General features: G+C 44.8%; 1 pseudogene; it reads left to right on the forward strand.

The window, feature by feature from the left end:
• The first annotated feature begins 810 nt into the window (after positions 1 to 810).
• LOC108801476 lies at positions 811 to 2,862 on the forward strand (annotated as a pseudogene).
• The last annotated feature ends 5,956 nt before the right edge of the window (positions 2,863 to 8,818 follow it).

The raw sequence follows: 8,818 nt of genomic DNA on the forward strand, positions 1-8,818 counted from the left end.
TCGCAAACGACAGGGAGAAGGCTGAGGTATTAAATTCCTTTTTTGCCTCAGTATACACTAAAGACAGGTTTAATGGAGATAAGAATGTTAGTATCTTAGCATGTAAGATACCGCAGTGGTTGACGGTAGTGGGGGTTCAATAAAGACTTGCAAATAAATCATTAGGACCATATAACCTGCACCCCAGGATACTTAAAGAGCTCAGCCATGTTATAGCGAGACCGTTATTCCTCATTATCAAGGACTCCATACTGAATGGAAGGGTACCAAGTGATTGGCGTAAAGCTACGGTAGTACCAATATTCAAAAAAGGTTCAAGATACCAACCGCGGAACTACGGACCAGTCAGTCTAACATCATGTAATGCTCTGGACTACAAATCCCAGAGACATAAAGCTTATCCCAAGGATGAGCCCAGCTGTAAAGCTTGGCAAAACTTTAATTTCTATTTGTTGTCTGTTCTTGCAGGAAACTGACCCCGGTAGCAATTAAAATTACTTTACTTGGCGAAAATGCTGCGTGTACAAACTTAGTTACAGGAAAAACAAATACATAAACAAGACATACATACAGGCTGCTACAAACAAAGGATCACATGCACCCACTACACTATCCTTCTAGTGCATGTAATGATTTCTAGGAGGGGAAACACTGAAATGTACTTCGCTCCGGCTGCAGGTTTCACAAATTCCGGGATGAACAGAACTTAGTGACCTAGAAAATGCCTCCTCTTGGAGAACAATGAGAGAGGGTATTGCCAGGTTACGTGAGATGGGCTGTATAACTGGACTAACTAAGGTACCGGAATGGATGGGTCCAGATATGGAACCGTTCGCATCTGCTCTGCGCTCCAAGCTGATGAGGTCTGCGCCTTTTAATCTCAGAGCTCCTTTGCTGTCTTTGCTGGGAGGCCTGGGATTAAACAGCAAGATTCATGAAGCCACTACCCTTTTCAACCAGTTGGGGGAGTTAGAGGAGACTAATACGAAACCTGTCAGAGCGGTAGATCAGGTTAAAGCCAGACAGGGGGAAACGAAAGAAGAGAAAGACAGAAAAGACTGGGAAGTCAGGAAGGGAGACGGGAGGTACAGAGGAAACTAGAATACAGGTGAAACTCGAATAATTAGAATATCGTGCAAAAGTTCATTTATTTCACTAATGCAACTTAAAAGGTGAAACTAACCATTTAAAGGCTCAGGAACCCTTTGCAGGTGTTACGGCTTAATTAGCTGATTAGAGTGGGATACTTTGAGCCTAGAATATTGGACCGTTTCACAATATTCTAATTTTCTGAGATTGTGGATTTGGGGTTTTCATGAGCTGTAAGCCATAATCATCACAATTATGACAAATCACGGCTTGAACTATCTTGCTTTGCATGTAATGAGTCTATCTCATATATTAGTTTCACCTTTTAAGTTGCATTAGTGAAATAAATGAACTTTTGCACAATATTCTAATTATTCGAGTTTCACCTGTAGTTATTTCTAGAAGGCAAATGTGGGTGGACCTAATAAAGGCAGGAGTGCCCAGAGATGAGATAGATGGGGTTTCTACTGTAGAATTGATGAAGCGGTGGAAGCAATTAGTGGGGAAATCTGCAAGGGTTAGAAACACCACCAGTGAAGACAACATTAGCCTAGGGTTAGATGAGGTAGAATAGACTGCTCCTACTGGTCCCAAAGTAATTCCAAGAAGTGTACAAGAACCCAAACAGAAATCCCTTTACCCTAGGGAGGATTTAGAGAGTCTCAGGAAGGGGAACTGGGGGGTTCCTTATCCTTTGTGAAGGGAAAGCGGGTCTCCAGTAATAGCAGTAAGAACAGTGACAGCTGGAGACCGAAGGCCATTTGTACCTGTCACTGTATGTTGGGGGAAGTCCTCTTCCCACACACATGTAATGGCTTTAGTAGATACTGGAGCTGAAGTTACACTTTTACATGGTAATCCCTCCCATCGCAAAGGAGAAGTGATTTACGTAGAAGGTTTGGGAGGGCAGACCACACCAGCAATTAGGACACGGGTGAAACTGACTATTGGAAAGGGACCGGGATTTTGGACAAATGTTTTAGTGTCAGAATTGCCTGAAAATATTCTTGGTACGGATGTACTTCAAGGTCAATCCAGACTGAACGCGGTACATTCATATTAGGGTATCCACACAAAGTGTATATGGTAAAGGTGGTGAAGGCTGTGGTCAGAGGTCATGCAAAATGGACCCCTGTCTACATTCCTCCACCAGAGAAGCCAATCTGTCTTAAGCAGTACAGGCTGCCAGGAGGCCACAAAGAAATTGGGGAGACTATTCAAGAACTATTGAGATTAGGGATCCTTAGACCTGCTGTAAGTCCTTTCTCAGCTCCGGTGTTTCCAGTAAAGAAACCGGATGGGACTTATCAAATGACTGTGGATTACAGAGGTCTAAACAGAGTGGCACCTCCATTGAAATCAGCTGTACTTGATATGATCTCCATCACATAGAAAATAGCCAAAGAGGCAGGAGAATATCATGCTGTGATAGACTTGGCTAATGCTTTCTTTTTAATCCCAATAGACCAGGAGTGTCAAGACCAGTTTGCCTTTGTGTGGGATGGCCACCAGTACACTTTCACCGTGCTTCCTCAAGGATACCTTAATTCACCAACGATTTGCCATGGACTGATTGCTCGAGATTTGAGCACTCTGAATCTGAAAGTTGCTATGTTTCACTACATCGATGACATCATGATCTCTCGAACCAAAGAGGATGTAACTGAAGCACTGCACCTTTTGATACAGCACGTGGAGAACAGAGGATGGGCTGTGAATAGAGACAAAGTCAAAGGACCTGCTACTGAGGTGAAATTCTTGGGAATTATGTGAACTGGGCCACAGAGGAAAATTCCAGAAACAGTTGTGCAAACTATTCAGGGATTGTCGCCTCCTACTACCAAAAAGGAAGCCCAAAAATGAATTGGAGTCGTGGGATTCTGGATATCGTTCATCACACATCTTGGACTGATATTGAGGCCCATATACAATGGTGCAATGAAAAAGACTGAGTTTTCATGTGATTCTGAACAGCAGACCGCATTTCTTGCTGCTAAAGAAGTCACTTTCAGCACAAGGGACTGAGACCCGTGAGACCAGGAGAACAGTTTCAACTGGATGTCGATGAGCAGGATGATACCAGATCCTGCAGTTTGCAGAAGAATTAGATTATAAAGGTGGCTGCAGTTATGCCAATTGATCCAGTTTTGATGAACTTGGCCAACTGGGCCCACAAGCAATCAGGACATTTGGGGCAGAACTTTGAGCAGGGAAGAGGATTGCCTATAACCATGGACATAATAAAGACTGTGATAGGAAACTGTACAGTGTGTGGAGAAGTGAAACAATGGCCACTACAAATGTATTCCACCAGGAGCATCGAAAGGGGCGAGAGGCCTGCAGAGATTTGGCAGATTTACTTAATCAGTCCCCTGCCCTGGGAAACGATGGACTGAGATATTGTTGCACTGCAGTAGACACCTATTCAGGACTTTTGATTGTCCATCCGTGCAAACATGCAGATCAAGCTGCAACGCTCCAATTGCTCCAGAAGATTGTTTCCTATGGTCACCCAAGTGAAGTTCATAGCGATAATGGATCGCACTTCACCGGATCTACAGTACGACAGTGGGCCAAAGATTCTGGAGTGTACTGACTGTGCCACGTCCCATACCATCCACAGGCAGCTGGTTTAATTGAAAGATACAACAGGCTATTGAAGGACCAAATACGCAAGCTTACACCCACACATACACTAAGGGGGTGGGATCGGGTCCTTATACAGGCAATTCTGTTGTTAAATTCTAGACCTATAGCCAAATGCACACCATATGAGAGGATAGTGGGGGCTGGAGCACAAGTTTCACAGCTGGAGTGCAGAATACAGTATTTGCACGATGTTGCCAAAAGAACGGGTCCTAATACTTACCAGATCACTGCTTCCCATGATATAGAAACAATCTCTGATACGTCTGAAGCTGAGGCCTATCTAGGAATAAGAGGAGATCTGGCAGGAAGATTTGAAGTTATATTTGCATTGGCAGATGAGCTTCAGGATGGTGATTGGGACTCTGACTGGTTAGTTGACACTTCTCAGTCAGAGTGGAAAGTGAGGCTCTATAACCTCAAGCCTTCCAAGATAAATTGTAATGCGACACTGGGAAATATCAATATATTTCCTCTCCTCTCTATTGATGTTCTTTTGGAGGACCACAAATGGGTACAAACAGGTGGCAAAGTATTAGAGAGAGAGGCAAGAAGCCAGTTAAAGGAGAGATTGTAGCAGAAGGGCCAGGGTCTACTGTTTTTGTGTTGTTGGAAGGAACTGTCTCCGATTTGATCCATGGAGAAAGTGGCTTCAGGATGAAGAGAAGAGGAAGACCAGGAGAACTGAGGAGAATAAGCCTACAAGACTGGACCTTCTCTCATGAACTTTGCCAAAAGACTGAAACACCTCACAGTAGAGGAACTTGGGGGAGGGGGAGAGGGGGGGGTAGGGTTGTTGTATCCATTGTGAATGAATGTTTGGTATGAGTGTAATTAGTGGTTAGGGTACACATTTTTCCTGTGTGGTATCTGAAATAGTCCAGGGCACGGAATGTGTTGCAATATATCTTATTGGACTTTTTCAGACGCACATAGATTTGCAATAGAGCCGTAGGTTTTGTTTGTTTATTGACAGAGAGCTGGTTTTACACAATGGACGGTGCCTGCTAAACAGACCAAACTGGTTTTTGACAATGGTGTGGCTGTCCTGTATTGTTTCCCCATTATTCGTATCACAATGGGATGGTGATATAGTGAAGCTTTGTGTAAACAGTCACACCTAGGCTGGGCAAGATTGAAATCAAATCTGGACTACTGATGGCAATTTATGATACAACGCTGCCACCTAGAGGTGGGAAAGTGAAATGCATGGTATTTCATTTTCCTAAAAGTGAAAGGGGTGGCGCTTCCAAGTGGGAGGCCAGTTTCTCTCAATAAAAAGCCAGTAGCTAAAAAGTTAAGGAGGGCTTTACAGGAGGGGAAGAAGACGAGAGGCACTTCACAAGACGAGGGCTTCACAGGAGGGGGACAGTAAGAGCACTTCACAAGACAAGGGTTTCACATGGGGACTTTCACAAAAAGGGGGAAATTGTTCAAGACCAGGACATCACTCTAAGACAAAGGATTTAGCAGAGATGGCAACGAGAAGCCATTTTCCTAGGCCAAGAAGTCCTGTTCATCACGGAATTTGTGGAGCCTGCAGCCTGAGCTAAGTAAATGTTTTAGTGTTTCCTCTCTAAGAAAGCATTACATGTACTAGATAGAGTAGTGGGTGCATGTGAATGTTTGTAGCAGCCTATCTTGTTTATGTATTTGTTTTTCCTGTAACTAAGTTTGTACATGCAGCATTTTCGCCAAGTAAAGTACTTTTAAATGCTACTGGGTCAGTTTCCTTGAGATTTACTGCAAGAACAGACAACAAATAGAAATAAAGTTTTGCCAAGCTTTACAGCTGGGCTCATCCTTGAGATAAGCTTTACGTCTCTGGGATTTGTAGTCCAGAGCATTACACATCAGTAGTATGCAAACTGTTTGAGGAAATGATAAAGGACTATTTAGTGGATTTTGTTCATGGCAATGGGCAGGCCTCAAAATTTCAACTCGCCCCCTCGCAATTGGCGAGTGAAAATTGCGGGGGGGGGTCGAGTGGAATGTCAGCGATGGGGTGCGCCGCCGGCGGGACCAGGGATGAGACACTACCGCCGCGGCGATCGCTCGCTTCTGTTCTCCCTTCTCTTTCTCGGCTGCTGCAGCTACAGAGCGGCCGGGAAGGAGAAAAGAGAACTGAAGCAAACGATCACCGCGACGGTAGTGTCCCATCCAGAGCCAGCACTAGCTCTCGGCGCTCTCTCTCCTCCCAGCCGCTCTGAAGCTGCAGCAGTCGGGAGGAGAGAGAGGGATCGCTGACAGGTGCGATCAGCGCCACCTCTCTGAGTGCCTGCTTTGTGGAGCTGAAGCTGCAGCGGTCGGGAGGAGAGAGAGGGATCGCTCAACGTTGTGATCAGAGCAGTATTAAAGAGGCCCCCCTCCCAGTCCACATCTTTTGGACGTTATTAATCAGTTGCCCCACTCAGTATGCCCGTCGCTTTGCGGCCATATTGAGTGGTGCACTCATATTAATAACGTGCTGGATTAGTCTGACCCAGGGGCAGACTAGGCCCAGGGGCAGGGTGGCAATTGCCCCCCGGGCCTCTCTGATACCTTTGCAAACGGCCGCCCCAAGCACTTCATCTCTCCCCTCTCGGTCGCTGCAGCAGCAGAGCGGCCCGAGAGGGGAGAGATTAAATGCTTACGGCGGCAGTGGGGGCGAGACTGCTCTGACTTTAAGACTGCGGTGGCGGGGAGAAGACAACAAGAAGCTGGACTTCCATCGTCTGTGCCCGCTTCGATTGGGCTCCTTGGCGGCCACAGCAGTTTCCTCCGCCCACCTCAGCTGCCATTGGTGGGAGAGGAATACTGCCGAACTGCAGTTGGCCGGCTTTCGCTGCGCGGGAGATGGAGCACCTGGAGCCGACTGGACATGTAGTAAACCTCGCTGCTCCCCCCACCATCACCAGAAGAAGAGGTCAAAGCAACTGTAAGTCCCTGTACTTTCTTTGTGACCTCTGCACTGTGTTACATACTGACCGCTGACCTCTGTACTGTCTACTGACCTCTGTACTGTCCGTCACACCCTGACCTCTGTACTGTCTATTGACCTCTGTACTGTCCGTCACACCCTGACCTCTGTACTGTGCGTCACACCTTGACCTTTGTACTGCGCGTCACATTGCTGACCTCTGCACTGCGCACCACATTGCTGACCTCTGCACTGCGCACCACATTGCTGACCTCTGCACTGCGCATCACACAGCTGGTCTCTGTATTCTGCATTGCAAATTTTACATTGGTCTAAGGTCGCGAGTGGTGTGCCTCAGGGTTCTGTGCTAGGCCCCATACTGTTTAAACCCTTTTATTAATGATATTGGGGAAAGTGTTAATAGCCATTATTTCTGTGTTTGCAGATGATACCAAAATTGGGAGGGTAATAGACATGGGATTAGACATTATAACATTACAGGAGGACCTAAATAAAATGGTGCAGTGGGCAACTATGTGGCAGATGAGGTTTAATGTTGAAAAAATTAAAGTAATGCATTTTGGGGTTAAAAATAGGCAAGCGAAATACACACTAATGGGTACTCCACTAGGGAAGTCGGAAATGGAAACAGATTTGGGGGTCATAGTAAACCACAGATTGAATAACAGTAGGCAATGCCAGGCTGCGGCAAACAAAGCTAGCAGGGTACTGCCATACATTAAAAAGGGAATGGACAAGGACAAGGGGGCACTCTATTTACGTCTGGAGGAAAAGAGGTTTAACCTTTGCATACGGAAAGGATTCTTCACAGTTAGAGCTGTGAAAATGTGGAATAGACTCCCCAGAAGCTTGTTCTAGCTAGCTCGCTTAATTGTTTTAAAAAACATCTGGATGTATTCCTAAATGCACAGAATATTACTGGATATTGAGTTCTTAGGTATATTAAGCATCAGAGATTGTTGATCCAGGGAATATCCGATTGCCTTATGGGATCAGGAAGGAATTTTTTCCCCTGTTGGAGCAAATTGAACCATGCTTTATAGGGTTTTTTTTGCCTCTGGATCAACAGGGTGTAATTGTGGGCATAGTGTTCTGTTTAGGCTTTTCTTCTTTTTTTTCTTTACTTTGTATCTCTATAGGTTGGACTCGATGGACATGTGTCTTTCAACCTGACTAACTATGTGAATGTAAAAGAAAAAAAAAAGGGAATGTACTGTAGAGCCAAAGCAATAATTTTGCCACTTTATAGATCACTGGTTCGGCCTCATCTTGAGTATGCGGCTCAATTTTGGTAACCGATCCACAGAAAGGATGTCCTGGAGCTGGAGAGAGTCCAGAGATGGGCAACTAAACTAATTAAGGGGCTGGAGGACCAAAGCTATGAGACAAGGTTGCTAAATTTAAACTTGTTCATGCTGGAAGTGAGGGGACATGATTTTGATGTACACAATGTTGGGTGGCGATGGCAACATCAGCAATAAACTTTTTACTGTAAACTCCCTAACAAAGACTAGAGGCCACCACCTAAAATTGGTGGAGAAAAGATTTAACCACAAAGGGCATAGGGGCTACTTTTCAGTGAGAGTGGTTACATTTTTGGACTCTCTGCCACAAGTATCAGCAGAGAATATTGATTCATTCAAAAATCAATTAGATACCATCCTAAGAGACCGTAACATACAGGGGTTCAGGTACTCTTAAAAACTAGACCACACAGGGACTCATATACACACATGCACATACAAACACACACAGACACACAAAGGTTGAACTTGATGGACCTGTGTCTTTATTCAACCTTAATTACTATGTAAATACAACAATACAAGTTTCCTAACCTGCTCCGCCACATATGTAGTGTATATATTAAGTTGTCCTTGCAGCTTGTTATTCGTTGGATGCACAATAAGGTCAGTATGCACCTGTATAGGTAAACACATGCGTCTTATTGAGGAGTGTCCCTCTATACTTTAGTGATTTCTATATTGGCGACATCTCAGGCCTAAAGGTGTCTGTTATAGAAGCCATACCAGTTAATGAAAGATTCAGCAGGCTATGCCACCAAGAAACCTAGATCTTCAACTTAGATACACTGTCCCCCAATGGTCCTAATGAAGATCTAGAGATAAATACCATCCTATAATTATTATACATAAATATATT

The sequence above is a fragment of the Nanorana parkeri genome, unplaced genomic scaffold, assembly GCF_000935625.1.
Source record: "Nanorana parkeri isolate BGI_ZX_2015 unplaced genomic scaffold, ASM93562v1 scaffold2346, whole genome shotgun sequence".
NCBI lineage: Eukaryota > Metazoa > Chordata > Amphibia > Anura > Dicroglossidae > Nanorana > Nanorana parkeri.